General features: G+C 36.6%; 1 protein-coding gene across 37 annotated transcripts in view; it reads left to right on the top strand.

The window, feature by feature from the left end:
- The window catches only part of Ptprd (protein tyrosine phosphatase receptor type D), a 2,001,112-nt gene that overhangs the window by 1,142,172 nt on the left and 840,147 nt on the right, over positions 1-18,793 (top strand). For all 37 annotated transcript variants that reach the window (XM_036177144.1, XM_036177143.1, XM_036177148.1 and 34 more), the window contains one exon: positions 15,010-15,068. The gene's annotated coding sequence lies outside the window, so the exon portion shown is untranslated. The remainder of the gene's footprint in view (positions 1-15,009; positions 15,069-18,793) is intronic.

Raw genomic sequence — 18,793 nt, 5'->3', positions numbered from 1 at the left:
AGTTGAATTTCAGTGGGTTTCTGTTCTTTCATTTCTCCCCTCCTTCCGAGCAAATTAGTTTCCCCAAATCCACATCCAGCCATCATTCTCTTATCAGTTGTGGGAAAGGATAATTATTTCATTATTGGTCTTGAGCGGTCTTTCATATTAAGTAGTGCATCCCTGGTTTCAGGCAGACATTTAATGGGCTCTCTATTTGTTTTATTTGTCTCATCACCTTAATCAAAGCCCCCTGAGAAAGAGTACTTTGTAGTAACAGACAAGAATAAAAGGAAATTATGAATTGCTGCTTCCACAGCAAGCGCAGTATTCATTATGCATTCCTGGTGGGATTGAAACCGAGTTGCTTTCAAACACTATGAAAAACCTTTTAATAACGAAGATGCCTATTTCTCCGGTCTTTCATTAGCTAAGCACCTAAGAATGATCCTTTGGGAACTTGGGGTTTGCTTCATTGTACTACCATGGTTAGTGAGGGTATTTTGCTCCTGGGTTTATCTTTTCAAATGAGAATTTCCCTTCTGCATTCTCCAAACACTATTATTTTATCTTTAAGTGTTTCCATCTCTGCTCTATAAAAATAAATATTAACTTTCTACTTTCCTTAGGAGACACTGTGCTGGCTTCCTGACATGAGTGAATATTGTAAGGTGGGGGTGTCCTCTCATTTATAGAGCTATGAGATTCAAGTACCCCAGCAGTCCCAATTCCATGCTCCCCTTGCATTACTTGGGTCATGTTTTGATGTTTTCAGAAACAGTACTAAAATGACTCATTCTTTTAATGGAAGTGAGCAATAATGAGACAACTATACTTGTTTCTACTTGTTAGGCAAATCAAAATTTTTGTTGTCTGTCCCGCAACAAGAAGTCACTATTAGTAACCACCTGTGAGAGAGAACATATCTCCTTTGTCTGTGCATCTGCATCGTTGTACCCTAACATAATGTCCTCCAGTCCCATGCATTTGGTTGAAAATGAGAGGCTTTCATTTTTATGTGGCTAAATAAAGTTGTATTACATGTATAAAACAGATTATTTAGAATTCCTATATTAATGGATATCCAGCTTCATTCTACATCTTAGCTGTTATGAATAGTGAAATAGCAAACATGAGCATGCAGGTGTCTTTTGTACAGAAGTAATTTCCTCAGGATATATAGCCAGAAGCAGGCTCAGTGGCTCATATGATAGATCTATTTTCACTTTTTGGAGGAACCTTCAAATTGTTTTCCATAGTGACTGAATTACTAATTTGTACGAACACCCTAGCATATCTTCTATAGTGGTTAAATCACTAATTTATATCAACCCCTTAACATGTCTTCTACAGTGGTGGAATTACTAACTTGTATAAGACTTCCCTACAATGCATTGTTCCCTATTTTCTCCAATATTTATTTTCATCATTTTGATAACATTTTAACTAGAGTACGGTGATCATGTTATTTTTGTTTCACAATTCCCAGATGACTAACAATAAAGAGTATACTTTCATAGATGTGCTAAAGAGGATATACTTTGATTCTTATATCCACTTTTGAACTATTTATTATTTATTATCATGTAATTTGCTTATGTAAAACACTAAAACAAAAGCAGAGGAAAATGCGATTCTTAAATTCTGGATAAGTATGTGGGCAACTACAGAATGTGCCATTATAAATTGTTAAGGTGTATGAATGGTCTGACGTAGACTTATAGAAAAGGAGAATCAGAGAGGATATTCTGTCTTTGATGGTTTCTATATCCTGGGATATGTACTGTGTTAAATATTTAGATTAAAAATATATAAAATACAAAGCCATTACTCAAGTATGATTTAAGACTCAGTTATGGGAAATGACCCTTGCTTTGAATTCCTTTCACTTCTTGTAGACAGAAATAAATGGCTTGAGTTCTAAAATGCAGTTGCCTAGCCTGTGTCCTTTGATGGGGGATTGAAGCCATTAGCATTTAGAGTTCATAGGGAAGGATGTATCCTCTTTGGAGTCATTTTGTTGATTGTATGATACTTCTTTTCTCAGTGCTACCTGGCATATCTGTCTCTTAAATATGCTTATTCTTCCCTTCCAATGAAAGTATCCTTCAATTGTTCTATGTATGACTTGTTTGATGGTCATGAACTACTTTAGTCTGATTTTTATAAAATATTTTTATTTTTGAGAATTCCATATATGCATGCAATGTATTTTTTATCTTTATCTTCATCCTCAGTGTTCCCCTTAACTCCTCCCATATCCACTGTCCAATCCCAGCCTCCTCCCAACTTAGTCTACTGAAGGCAATAGGCGATTTTTGTTGCCCACATACTGAAGGGTGTGAGTCCATTCACTGGAACATGGTAAACCTATCTGAGACCACACAATTAAAAAGAATTGACTCTTCCTCACCTAGAGTCTATCACCTGTTAATAGCTGCTCAGCTAGAGGTGAGGGTCTCTTGAGTTTCTCCTCCATCAGTGCTGAATATTAACTGGCTTGATCCTGTAGAGATTCTGGGCAGCCAACCACAGCTGCTGTGAGTTTGTGAATACAATGATCCCATCACGTTCATCTAAAGACACTTGTTTACTGCAGCCCTTCCTACCCTTTGACTCTGGGAATCTTTCTGTTTCCTCTTCTGCAATGTCTCCGGAGCTTTGGGGGAAGGAATGTGATATAAATGTAACATTAAGCTTTGATAATTTGGGGGTCACTTATTCTCTGCACTTTTACCAGTTACGATTTTTTTGGTTCACTGTACTTTTCTATTGTGGTCTGGGAGTTGCACTAAGATACTGACAGAGAGATACAAATTTAGAGGACAGTTTGATACTAGGTACATTTAGAAAAATAATAGTAATATGATTACCCTTGGCACACATGAGCTTTCATCCATGGGTTCTTGTCCAGATTTACAAAACCAGACATGCATTACCTCCTGTAGAGTGGTTCTTAAATCCATTTAGAAATCTATTGTTTATTCCATAACATTGGTGTGAATATAGCACCCATGGGCATGTCTTGCCATAACTGTTGTTATTGTAATTCCCAGATTTTACGGCTGGGTAATACAGTTGATGACTTTTCTCTATTAGTAACCCTTCATAGCATTTTACAATACAATGAAAGCTAGCCAGCACAACAGGAGCTTCCCAGAACTGATTTCATTTCTCCATGTCCTATGACCAAAGTATCTTACTATAATGTTCTGGTGGGTTCAACTGTAATAACAGTAGCTTATATTGTTTAGAAGGATCTCTGGACAATCTTGAGCAAAAACATGTGGTGAGGTGTAGCACACCTGGCACTGGGCTATAGCCTGCTTTTATCATGGAAGATATTTGTTCTCTTCTGATAATAATGGATGGTTTTCAAAGGCAAATAGACTATATCAGCAGCTGTTTTCTTTCAGAACATGAGTCATATTGACTTAAACTCTTCTGAATGTTAAAGTTTCTGTGGATAAATAACCTGTTATTTTTATGGACTGGGTTTTACATGGACCTTGGGCTTTCTCTTTGTATCAATAGTCATTATTTGTTGTGTATATCTGGTGTTTTAACTGTAATATGACACAGAAAGTTTCTTTTTGGGTCCTGTCTATTTTGGGCTCTGTATGCTTTTTGTACCTAAATAGGCCTCTATTTCCCTAGATTTGGCAAGTTTTCTTCTATAACTTTACGAAAGATAAGTTCTATTCTTTTGACAGAATTTTTCTGTGTTCACATTTTATAGATTTGGACTTTTCTTGCTGTCTCAGAATTCCTTCACATTCTGTTCTTGAGTGTGTATGTGTGCATGTTTAATTCATCATTTTCATTGAGTTAATGATCCAATTCCTCTATCTTGTCTTCAAGCCCCAATATTGTCATTTACAAAGTCCATTCTGTTGGTGAGGCTTTCCTCAGTTATTTTTTAAGACATTGAGTTTTTAATTCCTAACTTTATTTTGGTTAGTTTCCTTCCATGTTTCTATCTTTGTTAAATTCATTTTCATTTCTTTAGTTGTCCTCATTATTTCATTCAGTGACTTTGTTGTGTCTTCGTGGACTTCAATTAGAAGTTTTTTGCAGTCTTCAAATTCATTTAGGTGTTCATTGGTATTCTTTTTAAACCCCTCAAATTCTGAATACATTTATCAATCTTTGTTTCAATTTTGTGTGTTTAATTGTATCGTTGTTCTTGTTAGGGATAATTATTATGGAATTGAAGATCTTTGCAGGAGATATGCAATCTTATTTTTTTCATATTGCTTGTATTTTGTAATGAAACCTGAAAATTATATTGTTGGTTGTATCTTTTGATATGAAGTTATTCTCATTTTTTATCATACTAGTTCAGATTTCCCAAGTCAGTTGGCAAGCTGGGTAGTTTGAATGAATCACTAAATTATGGGGCTAGAGATATGGGTATGGGTAGCTCTAAAGAGTCCCAAGGGAGTACAGGGGGCTGAGTAGCTTCAGGGAGTCTCTAAAGGGATCCAAAGGAAGTGGTCCTCATGGTGGAGGTAGTAACCTGGGCTTGATACCAATAGAGGGTCCCTGACAGGAAGGAGTGGACCTGAGACTGAACAGGCCTATTACCAGGGAGCAGACCTCTGAGCTGGGTGTTTTCTGTAGAGACTGTGGTACATTTATGGAAGAGAGAATCCTGTTAAATGAAGGTAGGGTTTTATGTGGCCAATACAGCATAAAGAATGGAGCCTAGCAGGTGAAGTTAATAATGAACCTGGAGGGATTTTGACTCTCCCTTGCTTCTGAAATGAAGGGTATTCAAAATTAATCATAAAAAGAATACAATAATTTTTAATATAGACTGATATGATATATTTTTTTCATGGCAAAAATTCTACATCTTTTGGTCATTATTATTTTAATCTAATATCCTAGAAATTTACCGTAATTTCTGTATGTAAAGAGACTCATATTTTATAGTTTGACATTAAGAGGAAAAAACAGTGTGGGAGACACATATACACATACAGAGGCATGCACACACACACACACACACACACACACACACACACACACACACACTTTGCTTTGCACTGAAATTCTATGGTCTAGTTGATTTGCACTCTAATTGTTCCATATAACTAATCTTTTTTGTCAACCATGAGCTCTCAAATGATGACATGGAGATATACTATTACTTATGAAAGCTTAGCCTTCAGTTTAGACTTGTTCCTAACTAACTCCTATCATTCAAATCAACCTGTTCCTGTTAATCTATGTTCTGCCATGTGGTTTTTACCTCTCTTCCATTTTGTACGTCTGACTTGCTCTGAGTCACACTGGCACCTTTCACCTACCAAGATTTATCTCCAGATCTTCTTTCTCTCTAGAAGTCCTGCCTAGTCTCTCCTGCCTAGTTATTGGCCATTCAGCTCTTAAGCCAATAAGAAGGTGTTTTGGCAAAGATGTATCTTCACAGTGTACAAAAAGGTTATTCCACAACAGTTCCATAGATACAAAGCTGCTCTTCGTGTCCCACTACCCGCACCCTAATACATACACTTCACGAATCTGCCTCCTCCTAAGGAAAATTCCTGGTAGTGACATTCAAGTCTTCACTCTCAGAGCACAATTTTCCATTATTTTATCAGCCACTGGATATTGTGAAGTTTTTAGCAGTTCAAGCCTTTAATCTGTCTCTCTTCATAGTCTAACTTAGAAGTTGAAAGTAAGAACTTCTAACCAAGTATTTGCAAAGGAGTCATCGCACTAGAACACTTGAATATTGGAGAAGGATATATTTGCTACATCCACTTTGGCATTATCCAATGACAATGAGCCTGTGTATGCCAGATGGTCCAGCAAATCTACTTGTGATTATAAATATGTAAGGATATTTAGCACATTAATTTTAATTACTCTAAACTAAAAGTAATCCAATGTCAATCAGCAGTGAAGTACATCCATAACATATGTAATATCAGTAGACACTTGACAAATTACACTAGGAATGAACCTATTCATGATATTCAGACAATAAGTTTGATGTAAAACAACAGATATTATAGTTTAACTATGAAATGTCTCTCACAGACTGATAAGTTTGAACAGTTAGTCTCCAGCTAGTTGAGTTGTTTTGTGAGATCGTAGAAACCTTAGAACAGCTGTTCTCCATCTGTGGGTCGCAACCCATTTGGGGTTCACATATCAGATAGTCTGCATATCAGATATTTACATTATAATTTATAACAGAAGGAAAATTGTAGCTATGAAATAGCAACAAAATAATTTTATATATGGTTGGGGGTCACAGAATTTAATGATCACAGTATTAGAGAAGTTGAAAACAACTGCTTTAGACTATAATGCCTTTCACGAAGATATGGAATCCTGAGGAGGGGACTTCAGTGGTTAGAGCTTGGCACCATTTTAGGGCCCCTCCAGGTACTTTCTGTGCTTCTTGATATGGCAATATCTGAGCATGACATCTCATACTCCTACTGCCATGGACTCATCCACTTCAGCCACTTTGCTTTCCCTTTGATGACAGAGTACACACTCACAAACCACGAACCAGAATAAATCCTTCCTTTCCTTGAACTGTTCCATGGCATAACAACACAAAATATTACTAATATAGCCAACCACATAGAGTTATATTTATACAGTGTTTACATTAACTGTAAATGATAGGATAGGAAATTGAGATAGTATCATTTGCCTTTAGAGAAGAGGAAAAAATGTTGATGAGAGGTGATGTGGAGTCTGCAGAGCTAGGAATATCCTAGTTCTTGATCTGGGTGCTGGTTACCCTGGCATTGGCTCCTGTGATTTCTGGTATCTATGTGTTTCTATGAATGTGTCATCTTTTAGCAATTCAGAACTACCTTTTAATTTTATTTTTAAAGGACTCAATTTTCTAAAAAGGCTTGCTTGTTTGTACATATTGTCATATATATTATGAAAGACTTGTACTCTAGTAATTTTCATTATTGTTGAAGATTTTTCTTATATTAAATCTCATGATTAAAATGTTTTCATGTTAAATTAAGCAGTTTAAATATAGTGTAAAATGTTATTTGTTGTCCTAAAGATAACCAAGTTTCAAATCACTGGTTATATCTCATGAAAAAAGTAATTGTGAATAAAGAACCACATTTCTATAAGATGGACAAAGGGTTTGTCAATCTTGTTAAACTTTTCTAAGAACCAGCTCTTGGTTTCATTGATTTCTTTGTATGGTGCTTTCCAGTTATATTTCATTAACTTCAGCTCTGAAATTTATTGTCTCTTCTTGTCTACATTTTTTGGGTGTTATTCTTGATTTTTTTGAGACCTTCAGGTTCAGTATTTAACTTAGGAGAATTCTCTAGCTTTGGATGTAAGCGCTTAGTGCTGTAAACATTCACACCAGTTATGACTTCCTTGCTTGTGCCCCACAGATTCCAATATGTTAAGTTTTAATTTTCATTTGACTTTAACAAATTCTTAAATGGTCTTCAAAATTTTTTCTCTTGATCCAATCATCATGCAGCAGTGTGTTATTTAGCTTCTATGAATTTGTATTCTTACTGACATTTCTATTGTTGATATCTAGCTTTATTACTTTGTAGTGAGAAAATATAAAAGATGTTATTTCAGTACTTCTATATTTGTTGAGACTTGCTTTGTGACCTAATATGTGGTCAGTTATGGGAAGAATTCCTTGGGCTGCTAAGAAGAATGTATATTCTTTAGTGTTTGGGTGGAATGTTCTGCAGATGTCTGTTTGGTCCATTGAATACATGATGTCATTTAGAACCTGAATCTCTCCATTTGGTTCTTGTTTCTGGGTGATTAGTCTATTAGTGAGTGTAGTATTGAAGTCACCTACTATCACTGTGTTGTGGGTCTATTCATGATTTTAGTTTTAGTAGTGTTTCTGTTATAAAACTGGATTCCCTTGTGTTTAATGTATAAAATGTTTAGACTTGTAATGTCCTCCTGCCAGATTTTTTCTTTGATTGGTATGTAGTATCTTTCTCTATCTCCTCTTACTAGTTTGGTTTGAAGCCCATTTTGTCAGATGTTAGAATAACTACACTTGCTGTTCCTTTGCTCAGCTTGCTTGGTCACCTTTCTTGTCCCTTTAACTCTAAGGAGGTATCTATGGCTAATGGTGAGATGTGGTTTTTATAGCCAGTGAAAAGATGGATTCTGTTTTCTAATCCAATATGTTAGTCTTTGTCTTTTTTTTTTTTTTTTGAAACTGAGACTGGTAAAATTGAGAGTTATTAACCAGTAATATTTACTAATTCCTGTTACTTTAGTATTTCTTAGATAGTAGGCTTCTGGAATTAGTTTTTTCATGGTGTTCCTTAGTGTGAATATCTGATTTGATTGTTTGAATATTTATTTGGTATTACCCCCAACCTCTTATGGTATGGAACAGCTGAATAGTGGTTCACATTCAATCTTGGGTTCTTGGGGACACTCTGGTTGTTTTTGCTTGTCTAAGGTGCACAGCTCAGTGGCATAATGATTATACTCCACACAGTTGAGTGTCATGAGGAGTGGTGGAGGCTGTTTGCATGTAGGAAGAACCTAGGGTAGGCCTGGGGATCTGCCAGCTGTTATGAGTGGACTTACCTCAGGTGCAGATGTTGCTCCATTCACAATAGCCAGCAACTGCAAACAAACTAGATATCAATTAAATGATGAATAAATAATAAAAAGGGGTTGCATTCATTGCCACATTTATTAATACTACATATATTATTTAGCTGTTAAAGAAAATAAAATTCACAGATAATTCAGAGTGAGATAATAGATACAAAATGATAAACAACATCACATTTTTTTCTCTCATTTCTAGAGATAGCTTTGACCTTTCAGATATATGTATTCCAAATGGAATACTCAGAGCTCAGGAGCTTAGTAAGGGGCTTTTGGAGGCAGGAACCTTCAAAGGAGGAAAGGAAAAAACAAGAGTGGTATAAAGGGTTGGGAGGGAACAATGGAACAAGAAATGTTAATTTGCAATGGGAAATAGGATAGCAAGGTAGAAGAGAAAATGTGGGAAGGCATATCTAACACTGAAGTTTTAAAAAAGCAATGCAGAAACCAACCACACTAGAAGTTTCATAAATATATGTTTAAGCATATAAAAAAAGAATATGAATGGAATGACTCCAAAATGGAGATGTATACCCCAACCAGATAGTCCATACTAGCAAATAAAACCCCAATACCAAGAATTGGTTACCTCTTTTTGAGTTGTTGGAAAAATGGTTCTCATAGACCCCCAGGTTTTACAAGCTATTGCCAATACTTCTGGATACCCTCTAGAAGTTAATGGTAAGAACTTACTGCTGAAGACACACATATTTAGTTCTAGAACATGGAGACATTAAATTGATACTTACCTGCAAACTTCATCCCTATGGGCTCATAGTTCTGGAAAATATTATACACATTGTCAGAGGAAAAAATTAAGCTTGGATATCACCCATTTGTGAACCTTAGCAGCTACAAGAATGATGGCCTGACAAGAAAGGCCCACTACTGCAATAGTGGCGTGAATGTAATGGGAGTAACCAACCATTTTCTGACTAGATCCAAGACCACAGTCTAGTCAATGTGCAGAGAACAAAAGAGAGTAGATGTCAATTGTAAGTCAGACACTCACATCACACTCCTTTCCATAAGGCTCAGAGATCTCTGCATAAGACAGTGTGGAAAGTTGTGAGAGCCAGAGATCATTGGTACCATAAAGGAAACAGACACAACAGGAATTGTGACAGCATGCTCAAGACCTCCACAACTTACAACCTGACAACAACATATCAGGATAGAATGGGCAAAGTAGATAAATAATCTCACCATTATCTGAGGAGCTATGGACATTCAAAAGCGGCTGGGAGAAGAAAGATGAATTTCCTTTAATGGTGTGACTCCTGATAGGCTGACCACACAACAGGGAATATCCCAATCCCAAGAGTAGCTGAGCAACACAAACTGGACCTGATAGGAAAAGAAGAGGAAAAGGGGAAGTAATGTTAGAGTTAGATGTAACAGGATGGGAAGATGAGTGAATGATAAGAAGATGAGTTAGAGGATAATTATGGTGAAACAACACTGTTGAAAATCTTAAAGAATTAATAAATATATTGCAAAAAAAAGAAAAAAGGAGAAAGGGATGGAGAAAAAGAAAAGACACTTTGTGTGAAGAGGAGATTTGACAATTTTGCAAGGTATTACCTTTAGGTTGTTCAATTTTTTTTTATTGGAACTTTTTCTATCTAATGTTTAAGGTAATACAAGGGGTCATTATTATACTCAACTCTCTAAAACTGTGAAGACAAAGCTACAGAAGCATGCACAAGCAAATCTAAATAATAAGGACTGAAAGCTCCCTAATGAAATGTCTTTACTGTGTAATTGTAACTACTTTAAAAGGTCATAGCTGTTTGTGCTAATGTAAAATGTGCTTTAAAATCATAGGCTGTTATGATAATCAAAAGGCATTTTGATACTTTGAAATATGTCTGCCAGTAGAAATAAACTCTTGGAAGTATTTTTTCAAACATAAGAAAGAGAAATCATAATATAGCATATGAAATAAATACCAGCATTTACATTCAAGTACCTTTCTTCCAATGTGAAGTGATTTAATTACTACATTATATATATAGTAGTCATAAATAACCAATGAAACATGGAATTTTTAGGTTGTACCAGAAGCAGTATTATATAGGATAGATAAAACTATACTGTCAATTGCAAAACATTTTACATATCAGAATATAAACCATACATTAATTGACTTACTCCATGTAAGAAAATTACAGTGTTGATTTGGCACAAAATATATTAAATGAAACACTATTACTATTAAAACCAGAATATAGCAAAGACTTTTTAACTTTTTATGTACATATTTAAATGGTATAAACATTATCTGGTTTGATTTTTCCTCTGAGTGGACAGGCTGCCTTGAATGTGACAGATTTTGCTTTTTTCAAATTCAATTATCAGTCAGACCATTTGCATACAGCAGAGAATCAAAGAACCTTTACTATCAAGGCAGTCCCCTGTTTGGACTTTCCTTCTCTCACTGCATTGCTTTGTTAAGAGCTGTAGGCAGCCTACTTGAAATAAATCACTGAAAAAAAAAGCGACTGTTGCTTACTGATGAGAAGTGTTCAGAAAAGAAAACAAAATGGTGATTATTAATAAGGCACCATTTTGTTCATAATAAATAGCCAATTGGCCTGGATTTAGAGGGAACAGACTTTTTATGTTTCTGGCTATTGTGAAAAACACCTCTGTATCTTCTAGCTGACCAACTAGATATTGAATTTATTTTTGTACTCTGAAAAGAAAGGTAGCTCTTAAATTGGTGTCTCATAGATGTGACCAGAACAATGGCCAGAACAGTCAGATGACCAGAAAGATGGTCATGACAGTCCAGTGAGAGAATGATGGTAAGGACATTCAAGTGACAGAACAAATGGTGATCACAGTCAAGTGACCAGAATAAGTGTCAGGGCAGTCAGGCAACCATAATGATGATCAGGGTGGTCAGGTGATCACAATGATAATCAGGATGGTCAAGTGCCCAGCACAATGATCAGAATGGCCAGGTGACAGAACATGATCAGGACAGTCATGTTACCAAAATAATGATAGAATTATCAGGAAGAGTACAAAGGGAAGTAGACGGTTAGATATTTTCTAGTTTTTTCCACATTGTAGCCAATACTTAAACAGAAGGAAGAGAAGAATTACTGATTTTTTTCTCAGAGTTCATGGTAACTTGGCTCTAGATTTCTGGGAGTGTAGTGTAATTGCATATTCTGACGGCAAGCTATGTGGCAGAGGCTGTTCAATCATGGCCCCTAGGAAGCAGAGAGAAACATGCCTATAATTCATGGATTTTGCTTTTTTACCATATTCAAGCCCCACCTATGGCATGGCACTGTCTTTATTCAGGATAGATCTTCTCCCATTCTCCATGAAAATGCACACACATGCACTACACACACACACACACACACACACACACACACTCACTCACACACACACAAATATATGCTTTGCTACTTTCCTATCTGCTTTTTAAAATAACCACATTGGCAATCAGGACTGACCTTCAAAAATAAAAGAACAAGTGCTAAAACAACATCAGATAGGAAGGATAAGGTATGCTATTGACAACAGGCTGACCATAGTTTACAGTAATTACATATTTTATAAAGAATGAATGAGTTCATAAGAATACAGAAATACTAATTACTCAGATTTGACCACTACATGTATTAAATGTATTGTAATAATATGGTATCCCATTAAATAGATGCTACCAAGATGTGTCACTTAGAAATTAAATCCAAGAGTGGTTTAAGGTCATTTAAGGAGCAGAATAGTTTTCCTAAATGGCAGTTGAAAGCTGTAAGGAGTGGCTCCACCAGGCAAATTGAATCTTCATATAAATGCCACTGCCCCATGAGCTCCAGCCTAAATCCTCTATTCAAAGCTGTGAAACAGAGACTGAGGGATTGATACTTCAAGTTAGAAGGATGTAGGTACCAGGACAGCAAAAGGATAGTTAAGGGTACAGGGTGCAGCTGCCTCCTAAGAGGAGCTACTTCTGACAGTATTCCACAGCTTATATGGGCTATGATGTTTGGCAATAATCATTGACCACTTCAGAAGATCTAATGGAGAGAATTGGAATGTACCCAACAGAGAGAAACAAAATGAGTCTAAGGTGACAGATATAACAACTACCTTGATGTAATTACTGCACATTATATGCATGGATTAGAACTCAACTCTGTACCCTGCGACTATGTGTAAGTACTGTCAATGGAATATATGTGCATGTATATAGTTAAGTTTAAAAAACAAAAAGAAAAAAAGGCAGCAGCACATCTGGATTCCAAAGCATTTTTATTTCTAAGAAAGGAAACAGAGAGAGCTGGCCAGTTTCTCTAGATATTCCTCACTTACACAGGACTGAAAAGGAAAGCATGTCTTAAAAATTATTTTAACAAACAAAACAGTTTGAGCAGAAATTCAAAGGCAATCTAGAAACCCACAAGTTTGGCTTACACCAAGATCTTTCAGAAGTGGCCTCAAACAGGTGGTTGCCTAAAAGTCAGTGGATGGAGTGGTTTTTTTACTATAAGAAGAAGTGGGTGAAAGAATGTCAGAAATAAATATGTGGCAACTTGCTGACTGAGTGTTGATAATGTTAGTCAGATGTCTATTTTTATCTAAACTTCAAAAGCTATTTCATTGAAATTTGTGAAGAGTAGAAGGTCTTGAGCTCTGTGATTGGTTATTGTTTTGAAAAGGGAAGAAAATTACCTTTCATTTTCTCTCTGTTGGCACTAAATCTCCAGTAAAGGTTTGAAGGACATTCGTAGCAATCACACTGCAGCCAGGAGCTTTAGCGACTTCTACTTCTCACTGTGGCTGGCACTCCGTCACCATCTAGCACACTGCCCGCAAACACAAGCCTACAATATACCATTTAAAAAGCTCCTTTGAAGCTACCCTTTGCTCTGAGCTCCTTAGCAAAATCAGATTTTACCTTTAAGGCATTTAACCAGAGGTATCTTGATGTCCATGCCAAAATAAACTCTTCCTGTCTCCAGTATGGCTAATTACTAACAGTACAATGTTATCCAATGAAAATTTCATGGCTTATTCTAACATATAAAATTCACAACTTATTGAAATAAGAGAGAGAGTCACAATATAATATTGCTGTGTGAAAGGGTCATATATAACCTGGAACAAGATAAAAATAGTTACTGTGGCATAGACTGCATTCCATCAGGGAACACCAAACAAACCCATTCAGACTAGTTAGGCTGAATGCTGTAATAAGCATGCAACATGTTGACTTAAAAAACAGAAACATAATCCTCATTTACAAAAAAACTCTAGTAGACATAGTAGAAATAAGGGTGACCCTGAAAACTGCTGGCTAAAATAACATCCCCTAGGTTTTTTAGAATTTCTCTCCTCTAGGTTCTCAGGAAGCTGATATGTGCATGGGGATCACAGAATGAAGGATAATATGTGGGGTTCCTAGAAAAGAAACTTCACTGTAGAGAGCACAACCACATAGTGGCACCTGACTACAGCAAGTAGAAAAGGAGAAGCAGTCTGATAGAGAGCCAGGCAGCCCAATGGCATGTAGAAATGTGGTGTGGTTGAGAGGGAACCACACAGAGCTGTTGGAACCAGAGTCATCTGATGGAAACATGGAGAAGAGAGGACAGGATGTCTCAGGGAAACTCTCTGTACAAAAGGACACTGCCTGGAAACTGCAGGGGAAACAAGTGTTGAACTTCATCAAAGGTGGAGAAGAAGGTACTTAGAGAGAGAAGGAAGCCCTTTGAAAACAAAATGGGAAAGTGTCATAGATTAGAGTTTAAGGCTTGTTAAGGATTCTGTTGTGGAATTAAGACAATGACTTTTCTTGCATCTCAGAGGTACAGCTTTTAAAAAAATTAATGGGAGAGTTTTACACAGATGGAATGCTGTAAGATGTGGAATTCTTCTCTGATGATTAGCCATAGCAACTAGTAGGAAAGACTTTGCAAATGATTGCTTAACACTGGGGTACATGTTCTATAAAAAACAAAAGATGGATATTCAGAAAGGCAGGAAATCTTACAAAACAACAAGCTAAGATATGTAGTGAGCTTGATAAAATAAATGTGGTCAGAAAACCATGTAGCCATTTTATGTAGAACATGATGATCACAATTCAACATTTTGGTTGTGAGCTTCTCCTTTAGTGGTTGAGCCCATCTCTCAGGCTTCAATTCAGCATTTTAATAAGAGTCAATTTCATTACATTGTAGCTTATGGACAAAATCATAGATTTCCATATTGCTTTAAATGTTTACTATCTTTTGAAAATTATGTTTTATGAAATTGCTGCCAACTTATTAAACATGTTGCTTTTCTACTTCTGTCTTAATCCTCTCTCAAAAGAAAACACAACTGTACCTTAAAAGTGACTTAATGCTAAGAGTTTTAACAGTGATTATTTTCTGTACTTCTGGCTAGGTGCTGAACATTCTGAGGCCAGGAACTGTTTCTGAAACATCCTGCTGGGCTTGTACATGGTGAGTCTACAGAGCATCTTAATCCACTCTTTTTGAGATTTAATGGAATTGATTAAATAAATATTGTAAAAAAAAATGTGGCCATTGTATATTGAAGATGATAGTCTCATTTCAACATTTTTAAGAAAAGTCAATTTCACTACTGTGTAGTGCTGTGGATATGGCTCTGTGTAAATAAAGTTCTGATTGGCCAGTGGCCAGGCAGGAAGTATAGGCGGGACAAAAGAGAAGAGAATTCTGGGAAGTAGAAGGCTGGAGAGAGACACTGCCATCCGCTGCCATGAAAAGCAACATGTAAAGACACTGGTAAGCCACAAGCCATGTGGCAAAGTATAGACTAATAGGAATGCGTTAATTTAAGAAAGAAGAAGTAGATAACAAGAAGCCTACCACAGGCTTACAGTTTCTAAACAATGTAAGTTTCTGTGTGCTTTCTTGGTTGGGTCTGAGCAACTGTGGGACTGGCAGGTAAGAGAGATTTGTCCTGACTGGGCCAGGCAGAAAAACTCCAACTACAGTGTAGCCTATGAATAAAATCACAGATTTCCACATTGCTTTGAGTATTCACTATATCGCAAATACAGTGAGTACCTCATAACTAGCTCACACCCAAAAAATACTCTTTAGGATCTAGAGACAAAGAGAAAATGCTAATAGGTTATCTATCTCAATTGGTATAGACTTAAAATATATTAATATTCATTATTCAATATAGATATTGATATTTTGTAAATAATATTACAACATATTCAAAACATGAAGAAAATGATCTGTTAATGAGAGATTTGTTTTTCAGTTCTGAATCATGGGCAATGACAGGCACAAGTGTGAAAGAAATCTAACAGGTTAAAATTTTGAATCAGACTGACAGATGTCTGTAGATTTAAATGTTGACTGAATTTAGTAGCTGCTGATATGAAATTATTGGCCTTCAACAGTAGTCTTGTTTACATAGTTTATTTTGGTTCTTGTGAAAGCCAAGAAGCTATTTATTGTTAATGAGTGAATGCAGTGAGAAAACAGATTAGCAAATAAATTTGCAATTTTTGAAAGTCTAATCTCTTAAATAATAACAGGTTATCATGTTATGTGTTGGGTTCTTGCTCCTCAGTGACCATCTATGCTCTTAATGCAGAATTGTCACCTTATATATGCTTTCCACCTGTGTAAAGACATTGCTGTCGTAGTCATCGTTTGTCATAATACTTCTAATCAATTCCTAAACCATGTCCTCTTATTTCACCCTTTACGACTCAATAGAATGCCTCCAGTCTTAGAGAAAAACAGATAGTTCTTTGACAGAAATGACTCCCATGTTATTTTGATCTTTCAGATAAGTATTTAAATATTCCCAAGTGGTAGAGAGGTAATGATTCCAAAATAATCTCAAGGGACTGAATTAATATTTCTGCAAACACTTTATAAAGTTGATCAAGTTTTGAAGTACTTAAACTCTGTATTTTTAGCTTAAAGAAAATCCTATCATGGTATTGCTGTTTGTCTCATTTTCTGGGCTCATGTTTTTTATGAATTAGAAATAGGAAATATCTATAAATCAAAAAGTAGGAAAAGTCCTCCATATATTAAGGTACTATGGAAGTCAAGCTAGAAAAAAATTAAACAAGAGATATATAATGCATTTATCTCAGACCTTCAGCCTGTTTCCTCCTTGGTCCTAATCATTTCACTTACATGGATTAAGATTCAACTCAACTCCCCACACAGAATTATCCGGATACTCTGAGGAATTCTGAGTCTTTGTTCATGGTTCTTTTTATGATACTATCATAATTGTGAGCCACGTATATTAAAACAATTTCCATTTTCTGAGTGCATTATATTCCAGAAATCATTGAAAAGTAAGTAAATAAATGTACTCAAAACAAACAAACAACAAAAAGCAGTTGTTGTGAGTCCAGAGCACACATTCCCCTAAAACTAATCTTTCAAGTGATGTTCTTATTTTCTTTCTGAGTGGTTTCTGAGTAACCTAGGGCTTTTAAAAATTGTTTCAAATACACTTTCTATTTTGACATTTATATTCTGAAGGATAAACTTCATAAATCTAGACCAAGGCTTGCCTGACTTCCCCTCTACCTGTAGCCTTATTCATCAGCTCAGATGTGTGCCTGACATTGGTCATCTACAAGGCAGAGATAGTGACAGTACCTCTGTGACCGTGGGGAAGATTTAATGAGCCATGTGTGAAAAATTCTCCAGAACACTTGCTGTCCAGTAAGAGGTGTCCAATTCCACTGTAGGGGTGATGTTGTCATTTTCACTACAACCTGGAGCACCAGGAAGCTACCCTTTACAGGCACATTTGGAAGTGAAAATAAACAACGCATATTAATTCATCTTCTGAAGATGGAATGGACACCTAAATCATAGCATATCGACTGCCCGAGCCAGACAGAAAATGACTAGTTGTCCAGTTCAATTATTTTCCTCATCTACCTGGTTTTCCAAGATGAATAAACACAAATAATAAAATGACCTTTTAAAAAATTTTTAATTTATTTTTAACTTTTTTCATTTATTTTATGTACAGACTACAACTTCCTCTCCCTCCTCCCTTCCCACTCCATTCCCATATATCCCCTCCCCTTCTAACTCTATTCAGAAAGGGGCAGACTTCTTAAGGGCTTGACCAAAGCAATGCACTTCAAAGTTGAGGTAGGGCCAAGCCCCTCTCCCTGCATCAAGGCCAGGCTAGGTAATCAAGCATGGAGAACAGGTTCCCAAAAGCCTGCTAAGCATTGGGGACAGATCTCATTCCTAGAAGCCTTACAAAAGGACCAAGCTCCCAACTGTCACATACATGCAGAGGGCCTAGGTTGGTCCCACACAGGTTCTTTAACTGTTGGTCCAGAGTCCATGAGCAACCACAGCCTCAGGTCAGCTGTCTCTGTATGCTCCCCCACAACGACCTTGACCCCTCTGGCTCATACAATCCCTCCTCCCTTTTTTCAGCAGGATTCCATGAGCTGGGCCTAGTGCTTGGCTATGGATCTCTGCATCTGCTTCCATCAGTTCCTGAATAAAGGCTCTCTGGTGACAATTAGGGTAGTCACTACTCTAATTACAGTAGGTGGCCTGTTCAGGCACCCTCTCCACTATTGCTGGGGGTCTTAGCTGGGGTAATTCTTGTGGACTGCTAGGAGGTTCCCTGGCACTAGGTTTCTCCATAATCCCAAAATGCATCCCCCACAAGAAATCAAGATATCTCTTTCATTACTTTCCCCCTCTGTTCCACCCCTAACCTTCCTCCCAAGCCCAGCCCACTCAACTTGCTCCCTCTAGTTCCCATCCTCCCATTCTTCACTCCCCCACCCCCTGCCCACAGTTTACCCAGGAGATCTCTTCTATTTCCCCTTCCCAGGGAAATCAATGTGTCCCTCTTTGGACCCTCCTCAGTATCTAGCCTCTCTGGGCCTGTGGATTATAGGTTGGCTATCCTATATTTTACTCCTAATGTAGACTTATGAGTGAATACATACCATGTTTGTTTTTCTGGGTCTGGCTTACCTTACTCAGAATGATTTTTTTTCTAGCGCCATCCATTTGCCTGAAAATTTCATGAGATCATTTTTTTTTTTTTTAACAGTTGAGTAATACACCATTGTGTAAATGTGCCACAGTTTCCATATCTATTCTTTAGTGGAGGGGCATCTAGGTTGTTTCCAGGTTCTGGTTATTACAAACAATGCTGCTATGAACATAGT

Source organism: Onychomys torridus, chromosome 2 (genome assembly GCF_903995425.1).
Source record: "Onychomys torridus chromosome 2, mOncTor1.1, whole genome shotgun sequence".
Classification (NCBI taxonomy): Eukaryota; Metazoa; Chordata; class Mammalia; order Rodentia; family Cricetidae; genus Onychomys; species Onychomys torridus.
Note: the sequence above shows the minus strand (reverse complement) of the source record. Positions and strands in the feature narration are given on the sequence as shown.